The following is a 13,731-nucleotide window of genomic DNA, read 5'->3' as shown; positions in this document are numbered from 1 at the left end:
GTTAGCCGGCGTCGCACAATGTATCGACTGGCCAATGTTCAAGTCAATTGTCGAAGACGGCTGTCGTGATGACTTGTCCTCTAGCCTAGAGGACATCATAAAAGGTGCCCTAGAGGTTGCGAAACATTCGCTTCTGAGAACGTATACACGCACCGAATACGACATCGAGCTAGAGAAGCTTCGTGCAATTCGTCGTCGTGCAGAGCGAAGATACAGGCGCACGAAGTCTGTACATGACTTGAGGTTGGCCAGAAGAACTCAAAAGAAGATTCAGCGTCGCATGGACAAACTCGCATCGCAAAGATGGAAATCATTCTGCGAATCTTTGGATCCACGAAAACCTTTGTCTCACATATGGAGAACTGTTCGTGGTTTCCGTGGAACCCCTCAGCAGCGCCACCCTTTTAAGTCTTTGGCCCTTCACCAACAATGCAGCGAGATTGACGTAGCGGAAGCTTTCTGCAGGAGGATTGCTGGCGCAACTAGTTCCGCTGGAACATCGACGCTCCACCACTCACCGGTTTCACGCGACCCCCGCATGGATAGTCCTTTCTCCATGGACGAGCTCGAAGCTGCACTGGCCTTGTGCAAGCGTTCATCTTCACCAGGACCCGACGGTATAACCTACCGTGCCCTATGTAATCTTGGCGAAGAGGCTCGAAGACAGCTCCTGCTCTTGTTCAACAGCTCCTGGCAGACAGGTACGGTTCCGCAGGAATGGAAGACCAGTCGCCTAATTCCACTACTCAAGCCTGGCAAGTCGCCTGTAGACATTGCATCAAACCGACCAATTGCGCTTGCCAGTTGCATCGGAAAACTAATGGAGAGGATGGTTCTAGCACGGCTAGAATGGTACCTCGAACATTACCAGGTATATCCAGATGCAGTGGCCGGCTTCAGGCGTGGCCGTTCTTCCATAGACAACGTTATAGACTTAGTGACGTACGTCGAGCACCAGAAGTCCTGCAAAAGATTATCTGCTGCCCTGTTTCTGGATGTTAAAGGAGCGTACGATAACGTAACGCACGAAGCGATTTTCAACGCGTTAGAGGCAGTAGGACTTGGCGGCAAAGTCTATCTCTGGATAAGTAGCTATCTACATAAGAGATCCTTTTTCGTGCTTACCGAGGATGGCCCGACCTCACAGCATTACAGTAACCGTGGGGTGCCTCAGGGCGGAGTACTCAGCCCAACGCTCTTCAGTCTAACACTCATTGGACTCTCCGACATCCTGCCAGGCACCGTTAGGCTCTCCATCTATGCCGACGACATTTGCATTTGGACGTCGGCTGTGACGCGACTGCAGCTTCGCGCGCGGCTTCAAAAGTCAGCCACTTTAACATCATCCTACCTTAGAGAACAAGGACTTCGTATATCATACGAAAAGTGCGCAGCGGTGGCATTTACCAGGAAATCAATGTCTCCATACATGATATCCGTCGACAGACACATGATCTCGTACAACACGAGTCACAGATTTTTGGGGGTGGTCCTTGATAAAAATCTCTCCTGGACCCCTCATGTGAATTATGTGAAAAAGCGCCTGACAGGAATTTGTCATATGTTTAAGTTCCTTGCAGGAAAGACCTGGGGAGTACCAGTACACTCTATGCTGCAACTGTACAGGGTCCTCTTTATTGGATTCCTGCGGTACAGTCTACCGGTCATGTCCAACACCTGCAGAACCTGAATATAATTCAAAGCATCCAAGCCCAAGCCCTCAAGATATGTCTCGGTCTACCGCGGAGTGCGTCAACGACTGAGGTTATTACAGTCGCTCAAGATTTCACTATTAAAACGCACATTATCATTGAAACAATGCGTGTGCACATACGACACTTTGCCCGGACCCCTACCCACCACCTAGCAAGTCTCCCAGTAGATAGGCCCCACACGACATTCAGTGCGACTGTCTTCGCGCACTGTGCCTCTTTCAGGTCAGGTTACACACCTGCGGCAAGGCCTTCCATTCCTCCATGGTGTATGCGCCGTACTCAAGTGAACCTTACAATCCCAGGCCTTCAGAAGAAGTCGGACTTGCCATCATCAGCGCTCAAGCAACTAACTTTACTTCTCTTGTACGAGAAATACAGCGACTGCACACACGTCTACACTGATGGATCAACTACATCAACCAGTTCCGGCGGCGCTCTAGTTATACCAGCAATGAGAATAACCAAGCGGTTCAAGACTTCCCATGTCACTACGTCCACAGCTGCAGAGCTCGCGGCTCTCCGCGACGCGCTTCAAGTGATAAACGCTGAAAGTCCTAGAAAATGGGCAGTCTTCTGCGATTCAAGGCCGGCCTTGCAATGTGTGCAGTCGTTTCTCCGACATGGAACTCACGATCAGCTCACGTGCGAAATCGCGGAACTTGTTCATCACTTAATAGCAAAAGGACATGATATCTCTTTTCAGTGGATACCAGGTCATTGCGGTATCCTTGGAAATGATGACGCCGATAAGGCAGCTCGGACGTCAAACCAAGAAGACCGCTGCGTCCCCATTCCTCTCTCAAGGACCGACGCCGCGAGGCAACTTGGCATTCTAGCACGCACGATCTCCTTGGCAGAGTGGAACACCGCACATACAAGGCGCACAAGACTGCACAGACTAAACCCGTCACTTCAACTCAAACCTCCAGCGGGTCTACACCGACGTGAAGCGTCTCTTCTGTGTCGGTTATGGCTTGGAGTTGCCTTCACGAATGCCTACTCATCACTAATTGGCATGGCTAATACTCCTGCATGTGATTTTTCCGGATGCGAGGAGAACATTGCCCACTTATTGTGCCATTGTCCACAATTTCAAGCACAAAGACAGTCTTTGTCCAACACATTGAGGAAACTAGACGATCGTCCTCTGAGTGAACAGACCATATTAGAGCACCGTCCCGACCGATCATCGGCTCAGAAGGCAGTGAAGGCACTTTTGTGTTTTCTCAGAACTTCTGGTTTGCTCGAGCGACTCTAACTGAAGTGCTGTCCGTACGCGTATCTACACCTTCTCTCTCCCTTCTTTCTCTTCCCCTTCTCCCATCCCCCAGTGTAGGGTAGCAAACCAGACTATTGACTGGTTAATATCCCTGCCTTTCCTGCATTCTCCTCTCTCTCTCTCTCTCTCTCTCTGAGCTCTTAGCTATATGGGGAGCGGTCAACACCATTCCCATTGACATGGGAGACATTGTAGAGCAGAGTGTGCGAAATAATTATCGGATCCTTACTGATTCGTACGAAGCAGTGGCCGAATTAACGGGGCCTACGACAGATGATGTGGTGGCCAACGACACCAGAAAAAAGCTAAAGAGAATACAGGACAATGGGACAAATGTTGAAATCCTATGGACACCGGGGCACACCGGCACGGATGGGGGAAACGCAGCCGCTCACGCAGCTGCCGCGCAAGCGGGTGGGCTTGATTACTCGTACAGCTCCCCACACTCCATTTCCTCGCCAAACCCCGTGGACCAAAATCCATACCTAAAGATATTGGCTGCAGGCTCTCCTAGCAGAGCACTGATGCATTACATTCGTACTAAAATAAAAGCAGACAGTAAACGAAGATTATTAGAAGCTACACCAGTACATTTGTTTGACGACAAGGGCGGGCTTACCCGCACGGAAGAGGTTTTCTTGAATAAGGTTATGGCCAACGCTGCATACACACCACACATACTTGAGAAATGGCACCAACCCAGACAAGCTACGATTGCGAAGACTTACACCCGATGTACACATTGCCAGGAGTCATGCAGAGCAGACTTGCAACACCTCATTTGGAGCTGTGCAGCTTTTTCACAAGGGAGATCCAACATTCAGCATCTACTACACGGAGACATTAGAACTCTAGGAATTACAATACAAACTAACCCTGAAGCACAGAAAGCCATTGCGACATATGGCAGACAAAGTGGCCTGTTTCGAGTAGTGTAGAGGGGGTCGATCAGCCCATGTGAGAGCGGCGGAACTGAACATGCACCTGAGCCTGCATAAAGCGGAAGATCCCAGACTGAGATGAAGTGTTTCAGCCAACAGTCTGGGTACCCACAGTCCCTTCCCTCCGAATCCCCATCAGCGGCCTAGGGCCGTCCCCTTCCTTAAAATAAAGGCTTTATTCATTATTCATTTATTTGTTTCGTTTATTTATTTTTCTTCTTTTTTACAGTGCATGCACTCATGCGCACCAACTCATTTACGCTACGGGAGGGAGTAGTTGACTAATCGAACTCTGTGGAAAGGGAGTAAGGCGCAGTAGTACTGGTTAGAGTAGTAGCAGTGGTGCGGTTTTTACTCATATATTACAGCTGGAAGCAGTTTCGCCGCTGCTTGTAAAACAGAATAGTAAGTGAAAGCTTGTTTCAGAAATTACAAGGGCAGTGTTGCAAATGGGTCGCAAGCCCTAAGGGTAGCGTTGGCCTGGCGACCTGGGGCACAGCTGGAAGCATCCGAAGGTCCTTGCAAAGGATGAGTCGACTGCTAACAGAACTTGTTTATTAAAGCATCGCAAATGACCGGCCGGTCAGGTCGACCGAAGTGGAGAGACGGGAGAGCACGTTACTCGACGGAAGAATTCGAAGCCTCTCCCTTGGCGTCCGGGGGCAGCTGCTTTTATACTCTCGGAGTCGAGGGCAAGAAAGAACGGCTCGGGATGAGGCGCACGTGACGGCGGCGCACGGACACGTTGAGCCGAGAAGTGACGCATCCGCCGGGCCGGCGCCGCTCAGACCTCCTCGCTTCACAGTTGGGGAGCTCCTCTCCCCGGCTGCCGCGCTTTGACAAGCGTGGGCACCAACATGCACACACACACACACGCACACATGAATACACATGGCATTGAAACATGCCTGGACGCGCTTGGCGGTGAGGCGTTGCGGCAGCGCTGAACGGGCCAAAATGTCCGCCGCTTTGAACGAAGCCCCGGCGTCCGTTGCATCCGCGCCGGCTATACCGCGCGTCGTAGGCGAAACGTAACAGCAGGGATGCCCAACCCTAAAGTATTGCGCTTGTGCCTATACGTATAAGCAGCAGTACTCTCATTTCAGGCTCAGTAGTTCATTGCACGTAACGTCAAAAGGCCCGCCCTCAGCTATAAGTAAAAATTTCACGTATAAGAGGTTTTATGAGGAGGTATGAGGTATAAGAGGCCTTCCATGGCTCTCGACATGCATATAAACCGGACACACATACTCTGCGAGCCTGAAATGAGCACTACCGCATATGTAGGCATAAGCGCAATCCTTTAAGATTGAACATTCATTTCAAACGAGCGTTTATTGATTGTTCTTTACCAAGCAGGAGGCGAGGCTGCATCAAGCTTACGAATTCAACAACAAGCACTCCGAATGCTGAAAAAAAAAAGAAACGCATAATTATTGAGCAAAACCAGTTAACATGTAACATGAATCAAAACAAGCACACATGATGAAAGACTCGCACATTTAATTAAACTCGGGCCAAATTATAACGCCAGGTACAGAATAAAAATTTTGGGAAGGCGCTTAAGTTTTAAGAGTGGAACGCGATTGCGTTCAAAAATCCCTGATGGCTTCTCGCGCTTCCCGACAACTGCAGCTTATGCAACCGTGATGTTTTCCTGGGAATGTTGGCGGCGAACGCTACGCACAAATGCGAGCTTTCTGGTTCCTTTTTTTTTTGATGGAGTACGTTTCAAGGAACGGAGCGGGCCGCGCCGCTACTACTAAGGCAGACCTCAACTGGCAACTGGATAAGAGGTTTGTGTTCGAGTTTCCGCGTAACAGAAGTATGTTTTCTCGTATATTCAAGTTAGAGTCGGACGCTATCATGACTGTAGGTTGTGTGTAAGTCGTAATGTACGAATTTTCGTATGCTTTTTGCTTCGAGAAATTCAGTTAGTTCTGTAACGCCTATGCGCCACTCGTAGGGCCTGCGTGGTTGGGGATGCGTGGTGCGGTATGATTTTCTCGGCCTCGGACGCCGGCGCTGACAACCACGCCGGATTCTCTGCGACACGGTGCCCTTAAAGGAACGCCGAATTCAAGGTCACAAATAATTCAGCCGCGAGAAATTCGAGACTCTTGCAGCAACACCTTTAGATTCCAGTCTGAAAACATTGGCTTGCAGGGCATAGAAAACACTATAGGTACAATCTACTGGCGCCTATCACACGAAAACAGTGATTAGAAAGGTGCCAGTACGGGCCAGGAACTAGCAAAGGGCCTTAAACGGGCAAAGCGTCTGCAGGGCAAAATGCCCATTTACCCGGATACATGCCACAATATAGAATGAGAAAACAGAACAGCAAATGCAAGCAAGAAAAAAAATAATGAGAAAAGAAGACAGGCGAGTACATTGTTCCCCCAGATACATGAACCAATGAAATTGAGTTCTGTGCGAGGATAGCTGGCGGAAAACAGGGAACGTACTAAATAAGGCTAAGGGAGTGTATATTCCGCCCCATCGAAACCACGTGAACAAAATTTTACAGCTCAACTTAGTGTAGGTTGCACATCCGTCACGCAGTCTCGACCGTGTACGCCGAACACACTTTCCTTGAAGAAGGGTATAGAAATGCGGCCTTGTTGGTCAGACGCACTGCCAAGTAAAGCGCAGAAAAAAAAAAAAGAAAATGAGTGCATGTGCAACGCAAGTGCAAACAACACGTGCACGTGCAACGCATGCTCTAGGTGTTGTGCCCTTTGTCTGTCTTTTTTTTTTTTTCTTGTGCTTCACTCGCAGAACTCTTTCCTTCACAGCGCAGAGTTTACAGGGAGCGTTTCGCGGACATGCAATACGCTTATAGCGTTCACAGCGGCTAGTATTGCCTACTATATAAGTAAAGGCCGCACTGGTGGAGCGTAAGCAGTCTTTAAACATTTTGCAATCGAAAAACATTCTGCCTTGTCTTTCAGCCGATGTTAATGGGTACGCAACGTCAAGTAACACCGGAAGCTTGTACAGAAATAAATTGTAATCCAAGATGACACGGCAACGCTTGTGCTAGAAGAGGAAAATCTAACGCTATGCGAGATTGCCCACGGACAAATGTAGGTCGGCTCCTATTTAGGCAAGAAAGATTTTTATCCTATGGTCCAGTCCCATAAATGCGTACCACATGCATGTGTTCTGTATCCCCATGACACGTGATGCGAGTTGGATGTCACCAGTAAGGATGACTTCATTTTTGCGGCTAGCAAGCCCACTGTATTGTGAACGCCCGTAGGGAAATAAACATTTATAAATGAATGTGAACGTTAACTAGGGATGCTGAGATCCACTGCCAAAATTTCACATTCTGGAAACGTTAACCTAAAAGCTATTTTTGCCTTGTGACAGAATTTAGATGACAACAAAATCATTAAACCATTTCCCAGTAAAAGACGATCTAACCGAAAAGATAGAAAATCTTTAAAATAAAGAATTTCTCAGGAGTAAGCCAGATTTCTTGCAAGATTATGACGTCAGGATTAAAATGCGTTGCCAAGCAATTTAAGTCTGTTGAAGCAGAAATCAAGGAGTGACAGTTCCACTACAGCATGCTAGCTATGGTGATGATGATCTAACTACTTTTAACGACTACCGTCGCAATGTACCCTCTTGGATACCAAAATCAGAAGTAGAATTCCCCCCTTTTTTGTATATAGGCAAGGCGAAGTTACTGGAGACCCAGTTCGCTTTTGAGGCCTGGTATCATGACCTGTTTATATATGGATCAGGGCGCACGGCGCAGCGTCGTAGGGAGAGCGGGAGTAGGAGGTAAAGAGGAAAGAGGTCTGACTGTCGCGAAGGCAAGGATCGGATCGAGCAAACGTTGGGTCTGATAGAGCTGAACTAGCCATCTCCGACTGAGCTACGACTGAACTGGTCATCTGTTCTGCAGCACATGTAATCGATTTGGTTATTGGTACTTCAGCTGCTTGCAAGAGCTGCGTCATTTGAGCGGTAAACATTTGAGAAATGTATTCGGTAACACGGTAACAATAAGTTGAATAGCCTTTGTCATTGCTTTTTCAGCTGCTGACACAATAAGTTTCGACAAGTTAACTTCATTTAATGGAGATTGCCTCGCAGTGACGCCAGAATATTCAAAGTTCTGCCCTTGACGACTGCAATAGGCTCTCTGCAATGAAGTTTGCCTGTACATGTCGCGCCATCTAGCAGCGGTGGGGAGCACCTGCGAATAGGCCCTCGCCGCCGATTTACCATTATTGTCCGTAAAACGCGCTCAGGCCCGGCTGACAGCCTGCGTTACCAATTTTCCAATGGATTCACCGCGGCCTCTTGGCTTCTCCTTCGTGAGAAGTGGGAACAAAAGGAACAAGCGCAGATACTGCTGCGTTAAGGATTGTCACAACCGCGAAGGGGATGTCGGCGTCAAATTGTACCGCTACGGTGGGAAGCAGCCCGGAGGCTGAAGTGGATCGTCGCGGTTCGCGTCGCTTTTGCGAATTTCTGCTACACGAACTGAGACGTAAATGCTACTAATAAATGCTACTTACTGTATGCGAATCTTCGCTGACGATTTCATTATATATCGTCCAAACACTGGCGTTGCCGACGACCACTCAACTCTGCAACTTGAACGACCTTTACCGAATTAACAACTGGTGTTTTAAAAAGGGCTCATGTCGCTGAATACAGGAAAATGCAAAATAATCTCCTTCACACGCAAGCAAAACATTTCCAACTACTGCTACACCATTAATAATTACCCACGGTCGCAGGCATCAGCTTACAAGTAGCTTGGCATTCATTTCACGCCGGGCCTCTCCTGGTCTCACCGTATTGCCACCATATGCGCAAAAGCTTCAAAATCTTTAGTATATTTACGTGGAAATTTACATAGCTGTCCCACTCACGTGCGTCGACTAGCTCATCAAACCTTCGTTCGCCCGCACCTTGATTTCGCCGCATCTATCTGGTTGGTCCCCCTGCCACAATTATTTAATCAACATGCTTGAGGCGGTTCAGAATAGGACCGCCCGTTTTATTTCCCGCAGTTATCACAATCATAACAGTATAATGCAAATTAAGCTCAATCTCTCACTTCAACCTCTTAGTGCTCGCCGCGACAGTGCCCATTTAAATATGCCTTTTTCGCAAATACGCATACAGCAACAGACCACTCCCATCACCTTGATGCTCCTTCCATTACATCACGTCGGTTGCATAATCACTTAAATTTCACGCGATTATATGGGTCAACTGACGCCTTCAACTCATCTGCTCTTCCTCGCGTCATACTTTTGTGGAATGGTCTTCCAGACAACATCGCATCCAAATCAGACCACGATAGTGTCCGTCAATTTCTGCACTCTTTCTTTTCGCAATACAAATTTACCACTGGTTTTTTCAATTTTGTTTCACCTGTTGTGCGGTGTCCTGTATCCCACCCACGTATCTATTTATTTGTTATTTTCACCGCTTTAAGACCAATGACATCTGTGATATTTTTGTACCACTGCACGTGTTTTCCTGCTTTCTTTTTCTCAGTATTCCAGTCTGTGCCAGACTGCTTTTCTTCTATTGAAAAATGTTTTTACTGTGCACGCGATTAGGCCCTGCGTTTTTTATCATGCTATGCCATTGTGCGTCTTTCAAACAATGCCAACTGTTCCTGCGTCTAGAATCCGCATATTGTGATGTCTATCTTTGAAGTTTACTGTCGTCATTGTAATTGGTATGCTTCGTAGTTCTTGTGTGCAGTTTTTCCATGTGTATCATGCCAGCCAATGTTTTTTCTTCGTCTTGTCCTCTTTCCTGCCAAAACTTATATTGCCGTCCAGTGGCGTAGCTAGGTCCTCTCGCACCCGGGGCCCATAGGTCTTCTGTCACCCCCCCCCCCCCCCCCCCGGGTGTAGCCGGCAGAAAGAGGGGTGTGTTCAAACGTATATGACCCCCCCCCCCCCCCCCGCCCCGGCCCACCCTGTTGCCGTCATACCACGTTATCATCGCTTCCTCCGTTTCTTTGTGTTAATTGCAAATTTGAGCCGTATGTCTGAACTCTGTCGAGACACCTTGCACTTTTGCTACCCCCCTTACTCAATGCCCTGTCGAAGGGCCTGTAAGGCATTTTAAATAAATAAATAAATAATAATCCAGCGTGTCTACCAACCGGGAAAACCAGGAATTCTCAGGGATTTTGCATAGTCTGGAAATACTCAGGGAAAACTCAGGGAATTAGTGCTTATATCAGGGGAAATTAGCTGTAATTTTATTGAAAGGGAACAAAAGTTGCGCGAATGCTGGCTCGAGTAAAAGAGGAACCATAACGAATCGTCTTTGACGCCGTGTTGACGGCTGGAGGAAGGAGTACCCCGTAGAGTTAGTGTATAAGAACATCTGAAATTTCGGACGCAAGAACCCTTCGCCGTCCGATTTTCCGGACTTTTTGCCTTGACTGCTGGACCAAAATGGCTTTAATGAAAACCACCACCGCCGCCATTTGATTATCTCGCAGCCTCGAACCGGCGCTCTCGCACGCAGATCCGATGTTAGCCTTAGTCACCACCACGGAAACGCTAGGCCGAGCTCCTTCGATGTTCACTATCAAGGTTCTTGCCGTTCGGCGCCATGTTTTTCATTGAAAGAATTCGCCGCTGTCAGCAAATGCCCCAACTCCGCCGTTGTAATCGTCGCGATTGGCTTCAAAACGGAAAGCACAACGCGCTGCATAAGGCCGGTTTTTAAAGTTAGCGTCACCTCAGTACACCACCATTTTGCGGTGAAGCATACGCAAAGTATTGCTGTGAAGCTTACCAAACGTGAGAAGGGGCAATTGTCGCGGGACACAGTAGGCATTCCTTAATTATACACGCGTGCGCCCGCCGTCTCCTGTCACCTTCAGAGCTTCTTCGGATGTGCCTGTGGTGATTTGAGCCCTTAAGGGCAGTAAAAACATGCATTCATTTTTTTCGGACTGTCCGATTTTTGGGACTTTGACTCTGCAACTGACCGATAGGATGCTTCAAATGCTCCATGGGGCGAACGCGCAGCGTAATGAGGACGAAAGGGCTGACGCATTGAGGAATGAATTGTAAAGGAAGTGTGCCACCGCTTCCTTGAAGGAACTTGAGCTCAAAAAAAAAAAAAGAAAACAAAGTGTTGGCTGATGCCGAGGTGCATGTGTCCCTCATCCAAACCAAAATTAGCTCTTTAAAGCAGTGAACCGCAACACTGAGGGATTATGCGCAGGCGGAGAATATGCCAGGCCAGTTGAGGCTGACTTTCCAGCTGCTGATAGAGAGAATCCCACGTGTGACAAAGTTCGGCTCTCATACCAATGAGCTTGCTGCCAATTGGTAGAAATGGCTCATATTCGAAAATATTTGCATCTGTATGAACCTCTTTTTTATTTGTATTTGAAAATGTTCGACTAGATTTGCAATGGGCTTTATCATGTTTTTCGTATTTGCAATGGACTTTGCCACTTTTTCGAAGATATTTTATTCGCTGTGCATTTTGCTAACGCCTCCCTTTGTTTTTGTTTTAAATAATATAAACACTGCTCTTCACTATTGAAGCTAGATGAGTCCTTTATTTTTATTTTTAACATAATTACTAGAGAGTGAAAGTATCGGGCGACAAGGTGTCAGCCCATCTTGACATAAAACATAGTTCTGTGTCATTCAGCGAATTTTGGGAAAACCTGGAATACTCAGGGAATTTGGAGATGTCAGCTTAGTAGACACCCTGTAACCGCTTCCAAGATTTTTGCTATTCTACAGGTGACAATAGATCGACGACACTGTCGTTCGATGAACGGCTTCGTTGAAATTTTATGGTGTTCAAGGCACCATTCGATACGCATGAGAATCATACGTTCCGTGAACTTCCGGAAGGAGCTGGCAAGATCTATAAGCCGACACGACGCCTTTTTTTTTTTTCAGAAATAGAAGCAACCTACTGCACCGTTTCCAGTTTCCTTGCCTTCTCACTTCCCCCCTCCCGCCCCACTTTCCCACCCTAGAGCTACTTTTTGCAGTGGCTGCGTTCGCATTTAGAAACAGCGCCTTTTGACCGATTTTTGTGAAAATGTTCTTTATGTAAGGTCAGTTCTGAATGAAAATAAGAATTCGCCCTTAGAAGCAGACAAATCATGCGCTTATTCGGCTGCTAACACGTTGTTTTGCAGCAATTTGCTCTTCGTTGTTTTTTTATTTGTATCCCGTAGCGGCACCCTCACGTGCATGCTCGCGCGAGCAAACGCTGCTAGCGCCCAGTGAAGCATAGTCGGAACCCGCGGAGTGATAAAATTTCGAAAACGCACTACTTGCGTAGCTTCCATAGCGTTGCACCTGATGTATGAAACGAAATATACGTCCACTCTGGACTCGCACGTTAGTAGAAAGGAAACGGCTGCAGTTTCTGCTATGCTTTTGATGGTGGTCACGGATAATTACAGCTGTCAAAACGCTAACGTGGCGACGCCTAGGGAGCTCCAGAGTGTATTGTGCACATTCGACGCGGTGGGGTCCAAACGAATTTGCCGAATTTGAAGTATGGGTTACGCTGTCCTCGAGTGCCCGTATGGGGGAACAAAGGGAAGGAATTTCGCATGCGAAGGCTAGACGGGGCCCGTGCAGAGAGCGTCTCGCTATGCAGTGGAGCTCGCCTTCTGAAATCATGGGTTCGTGCGACTGAAATATTTCTATCTCTCGCCTATTAATGAATAGATTTGAAGAATTTTTTCGGCAGAACGCTCCCTAGAGGACAAGTAACAGTTGCTATGGGGCCTGGTGAGGGGCCCTTTAAAAGAAAAAGTAAGTAAAAGTCCTGAGGGAGAGAGGCTAGTGCCAAATAGATTACTCTTTGGTAACGGGGTTATTCATGGTAAATTTGCGGGGTCATTGCCATCATCAGTGGTAAAGTGCAGGTATTTGACACATTCCCAGGACGGGCGTGAAGGGGCCATGGGATGAGAAGGGTAAGAAAATAAATTCGTGACGCGTGCTTTTACACGGTAGACGAACTCGAAAGCCATTTCGGGGTGTCCTGATCAAACAAAGGCGTTGCAAGATCAGTAGAATGAGTAAAGGAATAAGAGTAAGAGATACAATTTTCATTTTTCCCAGTAAATATAATAACAAAATATCATAAAATAATACAAAAACAGGAACAAAAAGGCCGGGGGCAGAGCCAGTTCTGATAAATACTGAGGACTGATCAAGGTAGAAAAAACAAAGAAGAAAAAACAAGAAATGCGCTAGAAAAATCAACGTAGAAAGAGTGAAAACAGTAAATATAATAGTAATGTAGTGGGATAAGAATGAAAATAAAGACAAGAAGAAGGTACAGTAATGTAGCCCTCCGCTACCCCAATGGAGTAGTGAGAATTCTTTCAGCATCACCCACGTATTCGGTTTGCGTATGGGGTGACCGAAAAGCCACCAAAAACAACACAGGGGAAATTACTGAATTAAAGAAATTATAAATTAACGTAATTGAAAGTGGATGAAGAAACAACTTGCCGCAGGTGGGGGAACGATCCCACATCCCTCGCATTTTGCGTGCGATGCTCTACCAATTGAGCTACCGCGGCGCCGTCTTCCCGTCCACTTTTGGGGGTACTTATGTGTTACTATTAGAACTAACCCTGGGAGTGTTAAGCAGCGCCACTACTCAGAAACTTTGGATGCGGATGTGGAACACGCTTTCCACCGCAGGCGTCAGGAGTACGTGATCTTTTTGGGTGAAGGCAACCGGTCAATAAACCCACACGTGGTACCTGAAGGCATCAATGTTGCCGGATTGG

At 47.4% G+C, this 13,731-nt stretch overlaps 1 non-coding gene across 1 annotated transcript; it reads right to left on the bottom strand.

Annotated features, from left to right (window-relative positions):
* Window positions 1–13,444: 13,444 nt before the first annotated feature.
* TRNAL-CAA (transfer RNA leucine (anticodon CAA)) lies at window positions 13,445–13,518 on the bottom strand. The gene has a single exon. It is a non-coding gene; the product is annotated as a tRNA-Leu (tRNA).
* Between the last annotated feature and the right edge of the window lie 213 nt (window positions 13,519–13,731).

The sequence above is a fragment of the Dermacentor variabilis genome, chromosome 2 (assembly GCF_050947875.1).
Source record: "Dermacentor variabilis isolate Ectoservices chromosome 2, ASM5094787v1, whole genome shotgun sequence".
Lineage (NCBI taxonomy): Eukaryota > Metazoa > Arthropoda > Arachnida > Ixodida > Ixodidae > Dermacentor > Dermacentor variabilis.
This window is presented reverse-complemented; position numbering and strand designations above follow the sequence as displayed.